This window comes from Sus scrofa, chromosome 18 (assembly GCF_054392235.1).
Source record: "Sus scrofa isolate SSC_HxYL_T2T_F1_AM1 chromosome 18, Sscrofa_HxYL_maternal_Yorkshire_Landrace_v2.0, whole genome shotgun sequence".
Lineage (NCBI taxonomy): Eukaryota > Metazoa > Chordata > Mammalia > Artiodactyla > Suidae > Sus > Sus scrofa.
In genome coordinates this window covers 63443517-63463629 of record NC_139400.1, presented here as the reverse complement: position 1 = coordinate 63463629, position 20113 = coordinate 63443517, and the positions used below count along the sequence as shown (strand labels likewise).

The window sequence follows — 20113 nt, the reverse complement described above, 5'->3', positions numbered from 1 at the left end:
CCCAGGCTAGGGGTCTAATCGGAGCCATAGCCGCTGGCCTACACCACAGCCACAGCAATGCCAGATCCAAGCTGAATCTGCGACCTACACCACAGCTCACGGCAACGCCAGATCCTTAAGCCACGAGCGAGGCCAGGGATCGAACCCGCATCCTCATGGATTCTGGTCGGGTTTGTTACCGCTGAGCCAAACTGGGAAGCCCTGAGTCTTCTTTTCTATATTACAGCTGCGCCTGGGGCACATGGAAGTTCCTGGGCCAGGGGTTGAATCCGGGCCTACACCGAGGCCCCAGCAATGCTGATCCAAGCTCCACCTGAGAGCTGCACCACTGCTCACAGCAGTGCTGGATGCTCAACCCACTGAGCGAGGCCAGGGATAGAACCTACACCCTCACAGAGACAGTGTCAGGTCCTTAACCCGCTAAGCCACAATGGGAACTCCCTCCCTGAGTTTGCTGTTGATTGTCTGTATCCCAGCATCCCGGAACGGGCAAGTGCTGAAAGCTGCTCTTCCCACCTGTGTGCACACCGGGGACTCCCCAAGACATCGTCACCTCCCCAAAAGGACACCGTGCACCCCCAAAGAACTCGCGCCACAGTCCCTGGTCTTTGCAGGCCCTGGCAGCTACTCATCTACTTTTGGCCTCCCCGGAGTTGCCTATTCCAGACATTTCATATAAATTAATATTTCTCATCAATTCTTTGAACCTTCCTTACTCTTCCCTGTTTATCTCATTTGTTCCTCATTTCCAGCCTCTCCTCTTCCCTAGGAAGTGCCTCAGCCTCCCTGCTGTAAAACATGACACTGTGCTATCTTTCCTCGGAATATTTGCACTTTAAACCTACATGAATGTGGCAAGCGTGAGGCAAAGAGAATTTTTGTTGTTGTTGTTGTTTTTGTTTTTTTAGGGCCGCACTCCTGGTACATGGAGGTTCCCAGGCTAGGGATCTAATCAGAGCCTACACCACAGCCACGTGGGATCCGAGCCGCGTCTGCGACCTACCCCACAGCTCATGGCAATGCCAGATCCTTAACCCACTGAGTGAGGCCAGGGATCGAACCCACAACCTCATGGTTCCTAGCTGGATTCGTTTTGGCTGCGCCATGACGGGAACTCAAAAAAAAAAAAAAAAAATGAAACATTAAGTCTGTGAATCATTATATCTGGGCCTGGCTGTGACCACCCCCCAACTTGGGTCAGCCTCAGAGTCACCTGGAAAGTTTCATGAAATGCAGATTCCAGCTCCCACCAGGGAAGTGTCATCTAAGGTGTCAGGTGCGGCTTCTACATAAGTCTTTGTGTGCACGCGCACTGGTGAGCACCCTGGGGCAGGGCTGGGAAAAGAGTCAGGGCAAGCCTGGGGGGCACAGCATTTGGGGACGCATGTGGTTTGTCCCCTAGCCTCACCCCAGTCAGAGCCCTGAGCTGAGGGGTCCTTAAGGTGGGTCTTTCCGGGGAGTTGGAATGGGTAGGGATGCAGCAGGATGGATACACAGGGAGTTGTAGGGAGTCCCAGTAGGGGACCCCGGAGAGAGAGGGAAGCCCAGGGAACCTTGGGAGCCACTGTAAGTTAATAACGCTCCAGAGAGCCATCGGAAGGAAGCAGCTTGCTTAAAACCACAAGTAAAAGCACGAGATATGCCTCAGGTCATTCCCCTTAGGGCCAAGGGCAGGAGTTCAAGGACGGCCCTTCTGCTGGCTTGAATCAGCACCTGGTCAGTCCTGGTTTGACCTGCAGGGTCAGATACTCTCTCACCAGATACTAAAGAGGAAGAGGCGGTCTTGCCTCACCCCTGCTCCCCTTGGATTATAAAAATGTAGCCCACCTGTCCTCGGGGCAGAGCCTCCTTGCCTGCCTGCTTGTATCTCACACAAGCGCCTGCTCTTAATAAATCTATTTCTATCACTTTGCCTCTCGCTGAATTCCTTCTGTGCTGAGACACAAAGCACCTGAATCTTAGTAAGTCCAGACATCGGGTGAGTGATCCTAATTTAAAAACCGTGGGGAGTTCCCGCCGTGGCCCAGCAGAAATGAACCCGACTAGGAACCATGAGGCTGCAGGTTCGATCCCTGGCCTCACTCAGTGGGTTAAGCATCTGGCGTTGCAGTAAGCTCCGGTGTAGGTCGCAGACGCGGCTTGGATCCGGCGTTGTGGTGGCTTTGGTGGAGGCCGGCGGCTACAGCTCCAATTAGACCCCTAGCCTGGGAACCTCCATATGCTGCAGGTGTGGCCCCAAAAAGACAAAAAATAAAACAAATAAAAACAAAAACCATGGGTTGAAGTCCCAATCAGGGTTTAAGCTGGGTTCAAGCCATAGGTGTTGCCAGTTTCAGAACAAGTGGCCAAGGTCAGAAAAATACAGGTTATACCTAAAAGGGCACCTGGCTTACACAACAAAGCAACTCTATGAGTTTTCACTGTCGTCTTTTTTTTTTTTTTTTTTCATTTTTGGTTGCCCCGCAGCATATGGAGTTCCCTGGGCCAGAGGTCAGAACTGAGCTGCAGCTGCAGCAATGCTGGATCCTTTAACCTACTTCGCCCCGCTGGGGATGGGACCTGCATCCTGGCGCTGTAGAAACACCACCAATCAAGTTGCATCACAGCAGGAACTCATGCTATCTCTTAAAAACGTGTATCTTTAAAAGTCACAGGCACAAGACAATGTTTCCACTTAAATATCAGGCCTAGAGATGTCCAAGAACTATTCATAATTAGTTTTCTCAAAGGTGGGGTCGAGCTGCATCTGTGGCCTAGGCCAAAGCTCACAGCAACATTAGATCCTTACTCCACTGAGTGAGGCCAGGGATTGAACCCGCATCTTCATAGACACTCGTCGGGTTCATTAACCACTGAGCCATGATGGGAACTCCTCAAATGGATGCTTCCTAAGATGCTGTATTAGTTGCCTAGTGCTGCTGTAACAAAGTACCACAAATGAGGTGGCTTAGAACAGCTCTTCTCTCCAAGTGCTGGAGGCCAGAAGTCTGAAAGCAAAATGTTGGCAGGGCTGTGCTGCTCTGAAACCTGCAGGGGAGAATCCTCTCTTGCTTCTTCTAGCTTCTGCTGGTTATTGGCCATCCTTGGCCTCCCTCACCTTGAGGTTTCATTGCTCCAGTCTCTGCCCTCACAGTCTCATGACCTTCTTCTCTCAGGGTCTGTGTCTCTGTCTCCAAATCACCCTCTCATAAGAAGACCTACCCTAACCCAGTTGGACCTCATCTGCACTTGTTTACATCTGCAAAGACCCTGTTTCCAAACGAGGTCGCCTTCATAGGTTATGGATGGACATGAATTGGAGGGGATGCTATTCAAACTAGTACAGACACTTTAGTCAACTGTTCAACTCCTGTGCCTGATTTGGCAGCACGTATACTAACATTGGAACAATACAGAGAAGATGAGCACGGCCCCTGTGCAAAACTGATGCACAAATCCATGACACGTTCCATGTCTTTCAAATACCACATAACAACACTTATATGTAGAATCGAAAATATGGCAAAAATGAGCTTATCAATGAAACGGACTCACAGACATAGAGAACAAATTTGCAGTTGCCAAGGGGAGGGGGAGAGAGATGGATTGGAAGTTTGGGATTAGCAGATGCAAACTACTACGTATACAGAATGGATAGACCAAAAACAAAGACAATACCAAAAAAGAAGCTTATCAGCCAATATCTTTGATGAATATAGATGCAAAAATTCTCAACAAAATATTAGCAAACCAGACAATACATAAAAAAGATCATGCAAGAGTCTGGCTGTGGTGCAGTGGGTTGAGAATCTGACTGCATCAGCTGGGTCACTGTGGAGGCATGGGATTGGCCCCTGGCCTGGGGCAGTGGGTTAAAGGATCTGATGTTGCCATGGCTGTGGCCATAAAATTAAAAAAAAAAAAAAGACCACACACCTCAGCCAAGTTAGCTTCATCCCAGGGTGACAAGGATGGTTCAACGTATGCAAATCAATCCATGTGACACGCCACAACAAAAGGAAAGAAAAAACCGCATGATCACCTCAACAGAGGCACTAACAACACTTGACAAAATTCAGCATCCACTCATGATAAAAACTCTTACCACAGTGGGTATAAAGGAAACATCTCAACGTCATAAAAGGCATTTATGACAAACCCACAGCCAATGTAATACCCAACGGAGAAAAGCTGAAAGCCTTCCCATTGAAATCTGGAACAAGACAAGGATGCCCATTCTCAGAACTCCAATCCAATCGGAGCTACGGCTGCCAGCCTATGCCACAGCCACAGCTACATCAGATCTGAGCTAAGTCTGCCATCTACACCACAGTTTACGGCAACACCAGATCCTTAACCCACTGAGTGGGGCCAGGGATTGAACCTACAACTTCATGGTTCCTAGCCGGATTCGTTTCCGCTGAGCCACGACAGGAACTCCTCAACACTCTTTTATTCAACATAGTATTGGAAGTCCTGGCCACAGCAATCAGACTAGAGAAAGAAAGTGTATCCAACTTGGAAGGAAAGAGGTAAAACTGTCACTCTATGCAGAGGACATGATACTACATCTATAGAGAACCCTAAGGACTCCACCCCAAACTACTCGGTCAGATAAACAAATTCAGCAAAGTAGCAGGAGATGAGATTAACATTCAGAAATCAGTTGCATTTTTGTATTCTAACAATGAAATATCATAAAGGCAATGTAAACAAAAAAATCCCTTTAAAAACTACATCAAAAAGATAAATAAATAAAATACTTAGAGGAATAAACCAGACCAAGGAGGTGAAAGACTTACATGCTAAGAACTATAAAACATTAATAAAGGAAACTGGAGATGATTTAAAGAAACGGGAAAATATCCCATGCTCTTGGATTGGAGGAATTAAAATGGTTAAAATGGCCATACTACCCAAAGCAATCGACAGATTCCTATCCCATTACCCAGGACATTTTTCATAAACTAGAACAAATAATCCTAAAATTTATATGGAATCATATAAGATCCAGAATTGCCAAGGCAATGCTGAGGGGGAAAAAAAAAAAAGCAGGAGGCATAACTCTCCCAGACTTCAAACAATATTACACACCTACGGCGATCAAGACAGGGCGGTACTGGTACAAAAAGACATGTGGATCAATGGAACAGAACGGAGAGCCCAGAAATAAACCCACACGCTATGGTCAATTAAGCTTTGACAAAGAAGGCAAGAATATACAATGCAGGAGTTCCCATCGTGGCGCAGCAGAAACGAATCCCACTAGGAACCACGAGGTTTCGGGTTCGATCCCTGGCCTTGCTCAGTGGGTTAAGGATCCGGCGTTGCCGTGAGCTGTGGTGTAGGTTGCAGACGTGGCTCAGATCCCATGTTTCTGTGGAGTAGGCCGGCAGCTATAGCTCCAACTTGACCCCTAGCCTGGGAACGTCCATGGGCCCGGCTGGACAGCTGCATGCAGATCAGTGAAGTCAGAACGCTCCTTCACGCCACACACACATATCAACTCCAAATGGCTTAAAGACCCAAACACAAGACAGGACGTCATAAAACTCCTAGAAGAGAACACAGGCAAAACACCCTCTGACATAAATTGTACCAATGTTTTCTTAGGTCAGTATCCCAAGGCAATACAGATAAAACCAAAAATAAACAAATGGGACCTAATCAAACTTAAAAGCTCTTGTACAACAAAGGAAGACATAAGAAAAAGATGACCTACGGGAGTTCCTGCTGTGGCTCAGTGGGTTAAGGACCCAACTAGTATCCATAAGGATGTGGTTTGATCCTTGGCCTCACTCAGTGGGTTAAGGAGCCAGCGCTGCCGCAAGCTCCGGTGTAGGTTGAAGATGCAGTTTGGACCCCACATTGCTGTGGCTGTGGTGTAGGCCAGCAGCTGCAGCTCTGATTCGATCCCTAGCCTGGAAGTTCCATATGCTACAGATGTGGCCCCTCAAAAAGGAGACAAAAAGGAAAAGAAAGAAAAAAAAAAAAAGACGACCTATGGACAGGGAAAAAATATTTGCAAATGATGTGACCAACAAGGGCTTAGTCTCCAAAATATGCAAACAGCTCACACAATTCAATAGCAAAAAACAACCCAATTGAAAAGATATAAATAAACATTTTTCCAAAAACATACAGACGGCCAACAGGCACATGAAAAGATGCTCAACATTATTATTAGACAGACACAAATCCAAACCGTAATGAGATACTACCTCACACTGGTCAGAATGACCATCGTTAAGAAATCTATGGGAGTTCCCACCATGGTGCAGTGGGTTAAGAATCTGACTGCAGCAGCTCAGGTGCAGGTTTGATCCTCAGCCGGCACAGTGTAAATTGCAGTATGGCTCGAATTGGATCCCCAGCCTGGGAACTTCCATATGCCACAAGTGAGGCCATAATTTTTTTTTAAATCTAAAATAATAAATGTTGGAGATGGTATGCAGAAAAGGGAACCCTCTTACACTGCTGGTGGGAACATAAATTGGTGCAGCCACTATGGAGAACAGTATGGGGGTTCCTTTAAAAACTAAAAATAGAGCTGTCACATGATCTAGCAACCCCACTCCTGGGCATTTACTCAGACAAAACTCTAATTAAGAAAGATACATGCACCACTATGTTCACAGAAGCACTATCCACAATATCCAAGACATGGAAACCACCTAAATGTCCATCAGCAGATGACTGGATTAAGTTGTGGTGTGTGTATATATAAACAGTGGAATACTACTCAGCCATAAAAAGGAATGAAGTAATACCATTTGCAGCAGCATAGTGGGAACTAGAGATTATACTAAGCAAAGGAAGTCAGAAAGAGAAAGATAAACACTGTATGACAGTACACGTGTGGAATCTAAAGTGTGACACAAATAAACATGTCTACCAAGCAGACTCAGACATAAAGAATAGACTTGAAGTTGCCAAGGGGACAGGGCGGTGGTAGAAGGAAGGACTGGGAGTTCGGGATTAGCAGATGCCACCTAGTGTACATTGTATGGACACACACCAGGGTCCCATTGTTAGCACAGGGAACTCTATTCAATACCATTCAATAAACCAAACAGAAAAGAATACGAAAAAGAACATACTATCTACAACTGAATTTGCTGTACAACAGAAATTAACACAACACTGTGAATTAAGTATATGTCATTAAATAAATTTTTCTAAAGTTGTTCACTTTTGGTATTTCATTTGATTTGTCTTCACCTGGCTCCAAATAAGGAAGGTCTTCTGTAAGGCTTTTATTTTATTTTATTTTATTTTTTGTCTTTTTAGGGCTGCACCCGAGGTATATGGAGGTTCGAGGCTAGGGGTTGAATTGGAGCTGTAGCCGCCGGCCTACGCCAGGGCCACAGCAACTCAGGATCCGAGCCACGTCTGCAACCTACACCACAGCTCATGGCAACGCCGGATCCTCAACCCGCTGAGCAAGGGCAGGGATCGAACCCGCACCCTCATGGTTCCTAGTTGGATTCATTAACCACTGAGCCATGACAGGAACTCCTTCTGTAAGGCTTTTGATGGACGTTGCCAAACATCTAGCAATAATTTAAAAGATCAGAAGAGACCATTCCCACCGGTGAAGTGGCACATCAAATAAATTACCCACGTGCTCTGCTCCGTACAGTCGTGCACTTTTACAGGGAGCATTCTTTCCCCAGCTGCATGCCAATGTATGAGACAGTCCACTACAAAGGATGTTCTATTTCAAGGAAAGTCGGGAAAAATAAATAAAGCTCCTGCTGTTAACTTGAATCGGGAAAGGAATGAAGGATGTTTTACAAAGTTAGTGAAGAAATGAGGTAAGGGACAGGGACCAAATTGGTGAATTTTTATTTTGAGCAAAATAACATGGAATCACCTTGTTTGGGAGCCTAAGGGATCATCAGGTTCATCTCACTTGAGCCCCAGGGAGGCTACGTGATTTTCCCAAGGTCACACAGTTCATCGATCACTTAAAAAATAATTATTGATCACCTACTATCTGTAAATCTCTAGGCTGGGTGTGCAGGGGCCAGAGCAGGACACGTGACTCTAGATTCCTGGTCTCTCAGCACCAATCAAAGCAGTGGGACCAAAGCACTAGCCGTCAGTGGCTTCTCTATCTCCACACACTTTTATCTAGGACTTCAAGTACAGCATATGGAGGTTCCCAGGCTAGGGGTCGAATCGGAGCTACAGCAGCCGGCCTACACCACAGCCACAGCCACGCCACATCTGGAGCCACGTCTGTAACCTACACCACAGCTCGAGGCAAAGCCAGATCCTTAACCCACTGAGCCAGGCCAGAGATGGAACCTGCATCTCCATGGATACTAGTCGGGGGTTTTTCCCCCCGCTGAGCCACAATAGGAACTCCTCCGTGCACTTTTTTTTAAAAATAGAAAGCTGGTATCGCTTAAGAATGTTCTCAATAAAGCACTTAAAAAGTCATTACTTTCATCAAATCTTTGATCATTACATACACAGCTCCTCTGCATCCTCTGTATGAAATAAATCGGCACGAAGCACTTTTGCTGCCTACTGAAGTTATCCAGGAAAAGCACCTGAGCTGCTGCTTGAGTTGCAAACTGAGTTGCATTTTTCATGGAATGTCAGAACTCCCCCCAAACCAAAGTCACATTTAAGTATTTGGCAGGCGTTTCCTCAAAAATGAAGAGCCCTGAGAGCATGTTGCCAGTGATAAAACTTGAGCCTTCGGGGAGTTCCCATTGTGGGTTAAGAAGCTGTGGTGTAGGTCTTGGGCACAGCTCGGATCTTAAAGAAATAAAATAAAAATTGAGCCTTCGGTGACAATTAGAACTTCGTTTTTGTTTTTCGGTTTTTTTTTTTTTTGTCTTTTTGCTATTTCTTTGGGCCACTCCCGTGGCATATGGAGGTTCCCCGGCTAGGGGTCTAATCGGAGCTGTAGCCACCGGCCTACGCCAGAGCCACAGCAATGCGGGATCCGAGCCACGTCTGCAACCTACACCACAGCTCACGGCAACACCAGATCCCCAACCCACTGAGCAAGGGCAGGGACCGAACCCGCAACCTCATGGTTCCTAGTCGGATTCGTTAACCACTGCGCCACGACGGGAACTCCACAATTAGAACTTTGGAAAACTTGTGCCTACCACCATGAGGGTGACAGTTTCCCAGTATTTAAAGCCTTTCCCGATAAGATCTATAGTCACATATTAACAAAGGTGATTTCTTTACCTTCGTCTTTTTAGGGCCGCACTTGAGGCACGTGGAAGTTCCCAGGCTAAGGGTCCAGTAGGAGCTGCAGCTGCCAGCCTACACCACAGCCACAGCAACTGGGGATCCGAACTGCGTCTGTGCCTCCACACAGCTCGAGGCAATGCTGGACCCTTAACCCACGGAGCGAGGCGCGGGATCAAACCCACATCCTCATGGATACTAGCTGTGTTTGCTACCACTGAGCCACAACAGGAACTCACAAAAGAAAAGTGATTTCCTTTCTTTCTTTTTTTCTTTTTTTTTTTTTGTCTCTTTGCCATTTCTTGGGCTGCTCCCGTATGGAGGTTCCCAGGCTAGGGGTCGAATTGGAGCTGCAGCCACCGGCCTGCGCCAGAGCCACAGCAATGCTGGATCTGAGCCCAGTCTGCAACCTACACCACAGCTCACGGCAACGTCAGATCTTTAACCCACTGAGCAAGGGCAGGGACCAAATCTGAAACCTCATGGCTCCTAGTCGGATTCGTTAACCACTGTGCCACGACGGGAACTCCTGATTTCTTTTATATTAATTACATAATAAATGTGTCAACGTTTGTAAGATTTGATTAACTCAGTTAATCAGTATTCTCCGAAATGATCGAGGCATGATGTTAAAAAACAATGAAGAGGTGAAGATCTAGTCAAAGGGCAGGATGGATTTTAATGTGGCAGAGAATGAAAAGTTCACTGACGGGGTTTGAGATTACACGCTGCAACTTAGGATGGGGGATATCCAACAATAGTCACAATTAAATAAAAAGCGTCTGAAACCAAAATATTCCTCCCCTGTCTTGTTAGTTTTGGCCACGGCCTGGCATATGGAAGTTCCAAGGCCAGGGATGGAACCCACTCCACAGCAGTGACCCAAGTCTCTGCAGTCAGTCAGGCCAGGTCCTTAACTCACCGTGCCACCAGGAAACTCCCCCTTCCTAACCACTTCAGTGAGGATTTTCTTCAAACACTTTTAACCAGAACAAGGCATTGCAACAGATACAGAAGAAGGAAATAAGAGACACACCACAGGGGTATGAAGAATTCTGTTAGTCACATCTTTCTGGGAAGAGAAGCACAGGCTCGGAAGAAGGTCCAAAAACAGCTTAAGAAAGCAGGGTGAGGCGTTCCCGTCATGGTGCAGCGGAAACGAATCTGACTAGTTTCCATGAGGATGCGGGTTCGATCCCTGGCCTTGCTGTGGTGTAGGTTGCAGACGCAGCTCAGATCCCACGTTGCTGTGGTGTCGGCCAGCAGCTGTAGCTCCAGTTTGACCCCTAGCCCGGGACCTTCCATACACCGTGGGCGTGACCCTAAAAAGCAAAAAAAGAAAAAGAAAAAAGAAAAGAAAGCAGGAAGAGGGGACTGGAGTCTTATGGTCGTTGGGGGTGGGGGCCGGAGTGAGGGTTCCCCGACGAGGGCCAGATCCTGGTGGTCTGATCTGTTTGTTGGCGCAAAGGGAGGGGGTGCCAAGCTTTGTGATCACCTTCAGCTGTGGGACAAGAGGGACAGGTGAGGGCCGGAGAGGCTGAGATACGCCAACACCCAAAGAGCAAAATCAGGAGCAGACCCCCTTAAAATTCACCTGATATTTGACTGACGACAGAGAGGCTGTGTTTCACTGAACTGAATGTGAACTTGTGACTCATAAGCCCTGGTGGTATTCGATGACGCCCGTGGCCTGAGGCTGGCAGGGAAGCGGAAAGTTCTGGGCTAGGCCTTCAGAGCCCAGTGTTTCGTATTTTGCTACGCGAAATGCGTTGGCTGCTGTCAATAATATTTAGACGTGCAGAGGAGCGAAGTGTCTTGGTGCCTCCTCATATTGTGGCTTTAGTAGGTCCAGAGATATGGGTGACCTTGGTTTAGATTTTGAGTATCTGCGAGGCCACAGATTCCTCGATTTTTATGCATAAGGACGCAATGGTGGTTGAGGAACTGCTGCTGCCATTGGCGGGACCCGACGGCTGACCACTGCCGACGAATGACCCACGCGTCTACAAACATGTGCACCTGGGGCTGACCGGTGATCTGGAGCCAGTGCCGGGATGACTGCCCGAAGTCCAGCTAGTTGCGCTGATCCTTGTGGCCGGTCCTCAGTGAGGGCTGATCCTATGATGGGGTACAAAGCGGCAGCTCTCCCGCGAGCTCCGGCCTGCGTAAGGATGGCAATGCCGTCTGTCAACTGGTTAAACGCCCACTGCTACTCACGGCACTGACTCCGAGACTCCCCAAATAGCCAACGGGTCTAGAGGGGGCCAGGGGACCACTTCCAGCACGGCAGCATCTGGCAAAGGCTGAGAGATGCGTGACCCACGCACGGCTACTTGAAAGAGGGCCTCAATCCCATTGTCCAGGTCCCAAATGTCCCTTCTCAAAACTTTCAACTTCGGTGGATTACATGTATATCAGAGGCTTGAGGGGACTCAGCAAAAGCAGCATAAAGCAGCGCAGCTCAGGGTGGGACCCCCCGCAGCATGAACAACGCAGCTCAAAGAGCACACCGGCCAGTAGGCAGCAGCGCAGAATGCAGGCTTGGCTTGGCAGCAGGCAAGAGAGCCAGTTTGCAAGCCAAAGCAAGAGAGCAAAGACCCTTGGGTTCACCCTGCCTTCTTGAGGGTGATCACAACACTTAATAAATAAACTAATTGATTTTAAAATAAAAATGTAAATTCTCAATTTATTTATTGGCTGCACCTATGGCAAACGGACATTCCCAGGCCAGGGATCGAATACGAGCCGAAGCTGCAAACTATGCCACAGCTGTGGCGATGCTGGATTCTTAAGTGGGGCCAGGGATCAAACCCACATCCTCGTGGATACTAGCTAGGTTCTTAATCCACTGAGCCACAACGGCAAGAGCCCAAGGCCTCAAATTTTATAACTGGCAACAAATGCTGTCACTGGTCTCCATTCATTTTCGAGGAAAGGCCTGCCAAACATGTAAATGAGGAGTTCCTGCCATGGCGCAGCGGAAACAATCCGACAGGGAACCATGAGGTCGCAGGTTCGATCCCCGGCCTCGCTCAGTGGGTTAAGGATCTGGCGTTGCCATGAGCTGTGGTGTAGGCCAGCAGCTGTAGCTCCAATTGGACCCCTAGCCTGGGAACCTCCATATGCTGTGGGTGTAGGGTGCAGCCCTAAAAAGCAAAACAAAAACAAAAACAAAACCCTCAAATGTGACTTACCTTTAGTTTGGCAAGTGATCTTTCGAGTAAAAGCAGTGTTCCATGAAAAACGCAACTCGGTCCATGTGAACCTCAAACAATAGCCCCAGTGCTTTTCCGGAACAACTGCAGTATATGGAACAAAAGCGCTTTATACCTACTTATTTCACACACAGGATATTAAGGAGGTGTGTATGCAAAGGTCAAAGATTTGATAAAATTAATGTCTTCTTAGCACTCTCCCAAGAACTCTTTTTTTTTTTATGGCTACACCAGCAGCATGTGGAAGTGCCCAGGCCAGGGGTAGAGTCAGAGCTGTAGCTCTGCACTACAGCCACAGCAACGAGGGATCTGGGCTGCATCTGTGCCGACCCTACACCACGGCTCACCACAAGGCCCGATCCCCAACTCACTGAATGAGACCAGGGATCAAACCCACATCCTCATGGATTCCAGTTGGTTTCGTTGCTGCTGAGCCACAACAGGAATTCATATTAAGAACATTTTTAAGCGATACTAGCTTTTTAAAAAAAGTGTGTGGAGATAAGGAATAAATTGACGGCTAGAGGTTTGGTTTGGAATTCCGAAAAGAAAAAAAAATTCTTTCAGAGCATACTGATCTTCCAATCGCCTTCCTTCTAGACTTTTGCTAATCATAGGAAATTTGTTGCAAGTGAACTACTTCAGAGAAATAGGTGATGCTCAGTTGCATTTAGGGGCCACTCTAAAAAAATGGTTAAGACAAAAGAATCAATACCATGTATAAATAGGAAGCTTCATCATGATGCTCTTAGCTGCTGGAGAGCTTAAGTTTGGCATTGGCCTTTAATTGGTAAGAAAGAAACTCACTGTGAGAGTCAATTCCAAAATGTCTCCAGTGTCCTTTGTCTTTGGAGACACCCAGGATTCCCTGACTGTTCACGGGCTGCCTGCCACTATGTTGTTGCTTTGTTTGTTGTTGACAGCAAAACATATCCCTGACTTTTTTTAAAATCTGGAAGCAGAAGCACCCCAGGAAACATGCTGACAGATTTTAAGCCCTTCTGGATAGTTGTGGCAAAGGCGGGAGAGAAAGGGAATTCACGCATTAAGAAAGGCTGCTATGGCAGTTCCTGTCATGGCTCATCGGTAACGAACCCAGCAAGCATCCGTGAGGACGCGGGTTCGATCCCTGGCCTCACTCAGAGGGTTGAGGTTCCGGCGTTGCTGTGGCTGTGGCTGCAACTACAGCTGTGATTTGATCCCTAGCCTGGGAACTTCCATATTGTGTGGGTACGGCACTAAAATGATTAAAAAAAAAAAACAAACAAAAAAAAAAACAGACAAACAGACAGACAGATTGCTATGGGCTTTGCACTATTTCTCAGGTACAGCCCTATTCTGAAGGTCAGGCAGCAGAAGACTGCTCAACCCCATCCTGCCTCTGCAGCAGACACCCCTGTAGGGCAGTGGTTTTCCCAGTGGGGTCCTAGGACCGGCAGTATCAGCATCACCTGGGAACTCACCAGGACTCTACCTCTTCAGGCTCTGCCCCAGACCTACTAATTCAGAAACTCTGTGCGTCAGGTCTGGCAACTGGTTTTTACAAGCCCCCCAGGTGATTCCGATGCAGCCTAGAATCTGAGAACCACCGCTTACAGGCTCACATGTCAAGACGTAAGGACATGCAACACACACACAATATCTGCAGCAGGATCACAAAGGACGTTTCTTTCCCACGTTTTTAATAAACTGCTTTAAACACAGTCACTTCCAGATATAGAGGGATGCTTTTTAAATTACTGTTATTATTTTTATTTTGGGGTGTTTTTAGGGTCACACTGGCAGCATACAGAAGTTCCCAGGCTAAGGGTTGAATCAGAGCTGCAGCTGCAGGCCTACACCACGGCCACAGCAACGCCAGATCGTTAACCCACTGGGCAGGGCCAGGGATCGAACCTGTGTCCTCATGGATACCCGAGTCAGGTTCCTTACCACTGAGGCACAACAGCAACGCCTCATTCCTGCTTTTGTTTTGTTAGGAGTACACGCTAATACAGTTGTGGCCACACAGCAGGCCAATAAGTCAGAAGACAAGCTGCTGGGGTAAGGAACAGAGACTATTCAGAAAGCCAGCAGACCGAGACGACGGTGGACTTGTGCCCCAAAGATCCACCTTGCCTGAATGAGAATTCACATTCGTTTATTTAATGGCTGTGCCTTCAGAATAGGGACGTTCCCAGGCCAGGGACTGAACCCACAGCTTCAACCCAGTACACAGGGCAGGCGATGGAACACACATCTCTGCAGCGACCCAAGCTGCTGCAGTCGGATTCTTAACCCACTGAACTCCTCGAATTCAAGCTTCTTTTCTATTAAAAGTGCAGGGAGTAGAGTTAAACATTTCCTGGTTCCCATCGGCCTCACAGTTGGGGGAGGGGGTTAATTTCTTCCTGCCTGTGGTCACTCTCAGGCGGCCCGTCAGCCCGTTCTCAGTGAGCTACACAAAGGTGGCTGAACCCAGTGCTCCTTCCCTGGGAAGCAGGGATCCCAGGGACGGTGCAGTGTGAGGAGTCGAAGCCTGCAGGCAGCATCCGTCCGGGATTCACGTGGAGTGGAGCACAGAGCTCCGTCCCATCCCACTGTCAGATTTTATTCAAGTTATTCCTCTAACCAGAACACCTTCTTTTTCCACGTCCAGGCCCATCTGTTGGAACCTTGTTCGTTTTTCAAATTAAACCTGTTTGGGCGTTCCCTGGTGGCCCAGCAGTTAAAGGGTCCCGTGTGGTTCCTGCAGAGGTTGAGGTCACGGCTGTGGTGTGGGATCCGCCCCCGGCCACAGGTGAGGCCAAAAATAAATAAATAAATAAGCCAAACCTTTCCAACATCTATTTCCTCTAAGAAATTTCTCCAGATTCATCCAATCCTTGGAAATGCAGTGTCTTTTTCTATAAAGAGTTGTGATTGTCAAACAAATTTTCAAACTAAAGGAAAGACAGAAGCTGACACCTTTCTTTTGCTTTCTGTCAGCTCCAGCTCAGGCCTAAAGGTTCCCTCTCCTGAAAGGTGTTTACTTGAAATCAAGGATCAGAGATCAGGGGTTAGCAAACATGGCCCATGGCCTTTTTCTTTTCTTTCTTTCTTTTTTTTTTTTTTTTTTTGTCTCTTTTAGGCCACACCCGAGGCATATGGAGGTTCCCAGGCTAGGGGTCCATTTGGAGCTGTAGCTGCTGGCCTACACTACAGCCACAGCAACTCCAGATCCGAGCTGAGTCTGTGACCTACACCACAGCTCACGGCAACGCTGGATCCTTAACCCACTGAGCGAGGCTAGGGATCGAACCTGGGTCCTTATGGATGCCAGTCAGATGTGTTTCTGCTGAGCCACGATGGGAACTCCCCACAGCCTATTATTGACTGCCTTCTAAGAACCTTTTTACATTTTGAAATGTTTAGAAAAAAAAAAATCACAAGAAACACCAATGAAAAGTACCTGAAATTCAAATTTTCCTGTCCACAAATAAGGGACGGCTGGAACAGGGCCTCGCCCATGCATTTACATCGTCCACGAGGGCTTTCTTGGCCCAAGGGTAAAGCTGAGTAGTTGCAACAGAAACTGTAGGGCCTGCAAAGCCAAGACCGTTACTGTCTGGCCTCTTCTGCAGAAAAAGTTTGCCATCTGTTACACTAGGTAACCTCATGTTGCAGGCTTTCACTTTATTTAAGCCTCTGCTCAAAGGTCATCTTATCAGAGGTCTTTCCGGGTCACCCTACCTAAATGGAACCAGTGCCCCCCACCAGCTCTGCATCTTTAAGATGCCTTTTTTTTTTTTTTGCAGCACTTAACTTCAGCTGATGTTATACACTTAGGTTTTACTGTAGGTATCTCATCAGAATCCGGCTTCAGGAGATCAGCCTTTGGGTTGGTTCTTTACCACATGCTCAGAATGCTCTTAATAAACATTTAAACGAAAGAATAACTATCTGTAATAAGAGTGCCTCCTAAGACATTTCTTGGTGCTTAAACTATCTTATTTTTGGAGGGACATGGGGTCAATGAAGTGTAGTCTCCAGACTAAGTAAAAGGAACAGGAAATTAGAGATACTGTTTGCCCTAAAAAATAAATAAATAAATACATTGTGGATTTTTTTTTCCTTTTTATGGCCCCACCTGCAGCATATGGAAGTTCCCAGGGTAGGGGTTGAATTGGAGCTGCAGCTGCTGGCCTCCACCACAGGCACAGCGACGTGGGATCTGTGACCTACATCCTCATGTTTACAGTTGGGTTGTTTCCCCTGAGCCATGACAGGTGCTCCACCTAGTCAGGTTCCTAACCCAGCGAGCCACAGCAGGAACTCCTGGAACAACGCTTTTGAAGGAATCAATCTGCCTTTCCCAAAGGCGGGTCTTCTTCCATAATTTGTCTGCACAAGACTTTTAAAAAGATGGCCTCGGAGTTCCTGTCGTGGCTCAGTGGAAATGAATCTGATTAGCATCCATGAGGACGTAGGTTCGATTCCTGGCCTCACTCAGTGGGTTAAGAGTCCAGCATTGCCGGGAGCTGTGATGTAGGTTGCAGACAGGGCTCAGATCCCCCGTTGCTGTGGCTGTGGTGTAGGCCAGCAGCTGTAGCTCCAATTGGACCCCTAGGCTGGGAACCTCCAAATGCCACAGGAGTGGCCCTAAAAAGCAAAAAAAAAAAAAAAAAAAAGAAAGAAAGAATGGATAGGGACTGACTTAAATGCCATTTTTTAAAATAGGCATTTCTTGTCTCAGCTGAGTGGAAAATTTTTAAAATTATGGAAAATAAAGAGGCGTAAATTCCTAAATCAAGGAATGATATAACTTTTTGAGGTTTAGTGACAAGGGGCATAAAATGTGTGTGCTTTCAAGTATACTAAGCACTTAGGTTCTGAAAACACCCTTTGGATCTAAAACAAGAAATCAGTTTGTCCTGGTACAGACTCACCTGGGAGAAGTAACGTTCCTGGACTTAATTGCCCAGCAGAAGAACTAACGCATTTCTCCAAAGACCTGCAGGTGGCCAACAGACCCATGGAAAGATGCTCGCCATCGCTAACTCTTAGAGAAATGCAAATCAAAACAACAATGAGGAGTTCCCTTCATGGCTCAAACCCGACAAGGATCCGTGAGGGTGCAGCTTCGATCCCTGACCTTGCTCAGTGGGTTAGGGATCCAGCGTTGCCGTGAGCTGTGGTGTAGGTCGCAGACATGGCTCGGATCTGGCCTTGCTGTGGCTGTGGTGAAGGCCAGCAGCTAAAGCGCCAATGCAACCCCTCCCCTGGGAACTTCCATATGCCACGGTACACTGCAATGAGGTACCACTCACCCTAGTCAGAATGGCCATCATTAAGAAGTCTACAAATAACAAATGCTGGAGGGAGTCTGGAGAAAAGGGAACCCACCTACACTGCTGGTGGGAATGTAAATTGGTGCAGGCACTGTGGAAGATGGAATGGGTTCCTCAAAAAATTAAATATAGGATTACCACGTAATCCAGCAATCCCACTCCCGAGCATATATCCAGACAAATCTATAATTCAAAAAATTCATGCACTCCTATCTTCATAGCAGCACTATTCACAATAGCCAAGACACGGAAATAACCTGAATACCCATCGACAGAGGAATGGATAAAGAAAATGTGGTACATATATACAATGGAATATTACTCAGCCATAAAAAATGAAACAATCCCATTTGCAGCAACATGATGGACCTAGAAATCATACTAAGCAAAGGAAGTCAGAAAGAGAAAGACAAAGACCATATAATATCACTTATACGTAGAATCTAAAATACGACACAAATGAACTTACCTATGAAACAGACTCAGACACTGAACAAACTTGTGGTTGTCGAGGAGAAGGGGGGTGGAGGAGGGATAGAGTGGGAGTTTACCAGACCAAACTATTATATATAAAATGGATAAAAAAAAAGTTCTTACTCTATAGCACATGGAACTACATTCAATATCCTATGATAAACCATAATGGAAAATACATATTTTAAAAAAGAATGTGTATATATATATATGTATGTAGAGCTGAATCTCTTTGTTCGACATCAAAAATTAACACAACAGGGTAAGTCAACTACATTTCAATTTAAAAAAAGAAAGAAACCAGCCTGGTGTGAGTGAAACCATTTCCTGTCTTTAGGCAACAGGCTTCATTCAGCCTCCGTGACCTCCCCTGAGTTCCAAAGGGTGGGATCAAGCAGTTGCTCCTCAGAGCTAAGAGGAGCAGAAAAGGGACAGCCAAGAAACAAAAGGGCAGCCTTGGGGCAGGTCCCGGTTCCTCCTCAAGGGATGCACAGAAGAGTAGCGGAGGTAAAACCCCCAGCAAATGAAAGGCGCTGACTACCTGACAAAGCCTTCTTCACTCCAGGACCACCCCAACCAGTCCCAGGGCCACTCAACACCAACTTAGAAGAAGAATGAGAAAGAAAGAAAAAAGAAAAACACTGTAACAATAAATATCCCTGTGTAATTTACAACAAATGCAATAATAAAGTCTTAAAGGAAATTTTTAAAGGAAGAATGAAATTTGCTCTACCCTGATCCTTATCCGTGGCCCTGGTTCCCACTCCCAAACGGTAAGACCATCTCCTATTCTCTCCCGAAGGAGGGCACAGTCTTTAGGGCATTAGTCCGCCGTGACCTCCTTCGCCTGCCAAAGCGATCAAAGCTGCTCATTCCTCCGCCTGCGTTTCTATTAGGCGCCGATGGACAGAGGCTGAGTTTTGGCAACAACAGAGCTGAGAGCAGGGGAACAAGACTGACTGAAGATCTTCTGTGACAGCAAAATGTACAAGTGCACAATCAGAAGACACGTGAACAGGGACAAATCATCACCCCACAGGGCGAGCCCTCCAGCTTCCAGGAGAGATGAAAACTGTCATTTGAAAAGGCAGAAGGGAATTCCCGTCCTGGCCCAGCCAGGAGCTGGGGTGTAGCTGGCAGACTCGTTTCGGATCTGGCATTGCTGTGGCTCTGGTGTAGGCCGGCGGCTACAACTCCGATTAGATCCCTAGCCTGGGAACCTCCATATGCCGCAGGTGTGGCCCTAGAAAGCAAAAAAAAAAAAAAAAAAAAAAAAAATATTATTAGAAGAAAGAAAAGGCAGAAAAATGACAAGCTTCTCCGGATTTGTTTTTTTTTATAAGACACTGAGAGGAAAAATAGCACATAAGTTTCTTTGTTTTAAGATCACAATTCCAGAAGACCTGTGGCTTGGAACAAAGAAACCCTTGGGTTTAAGTTTATTTCCTTAGTAAAATGATTTCAAAGACATCATTTTTTTTTTAGTACACCGTATGTTTTTCGAAAGAGGGAAGAATAGGTGTTGGGCTGCATCTGCACAGCTCGAAGAGCAAAGAAAGACCGCGGAGTCCACGACAGAGACCTTTAGGGGTTAATGGACGGGGAGCTTACCCGTCGGAGGCCCTGCCGGCGCTGCACCGCCCGCGGCGGAAGATGGGCGGGACCTTGCTGGGGGGCGGGCGAGGGCCAGGTCTGCGCGGCATTGAAGTCGGATTGGCTCCTCAGCTGCCAGGGAAACCGGCAGAGGGGCCCGCCCCTTACCCCCCCGCCCCCTTCGGATTGCAATGAGCTCTAGCTGGGGCCTGGGGCTGGGAGTAGGACCGCCAGGGCTGTGGGTGGGGGGTAGGGAAGCAGGCCCGGCCGAGTGGGTGACGCACAGAGAGCAAGAGAACAGCCGTCCTGAGTGCCATCTCCTGC

General features: G+C 47.2%; 1 long non-coding RNA gene and 1 other non-coding gene across 2 annotated transcripts in view; one reads left to right on the top strand and one right to left on the bottom strand.

Annotated features, from left to right (window-relative positions):
• Window positions 1-19861, bottom strand: part of LOC146395112 (uncharacterized) — a 41602-nt gene extending 21741 nt beyond the window's left edge. The window contains exon 1 of the long non-coding RNA XR_014833341.1: window positions 19808-19861. This is a non-coding gene — a long non-coding RNA (uncharacterized LOC146395112). The remainder of the gene's footprint in view (window positions 1-19807) is intronic.
• LOC146395113 (U6 spliceosomal RNA) lies at window positions 3352-3458 on the top strand. The gene has a single exon (XR_014834454.1). It is a non-coding gene; the product is annotated as a U6 spliceosomal RNA (small nuclear RNA).
• Window positions 19862-20113: the final 252 nt, after the last annotated feature.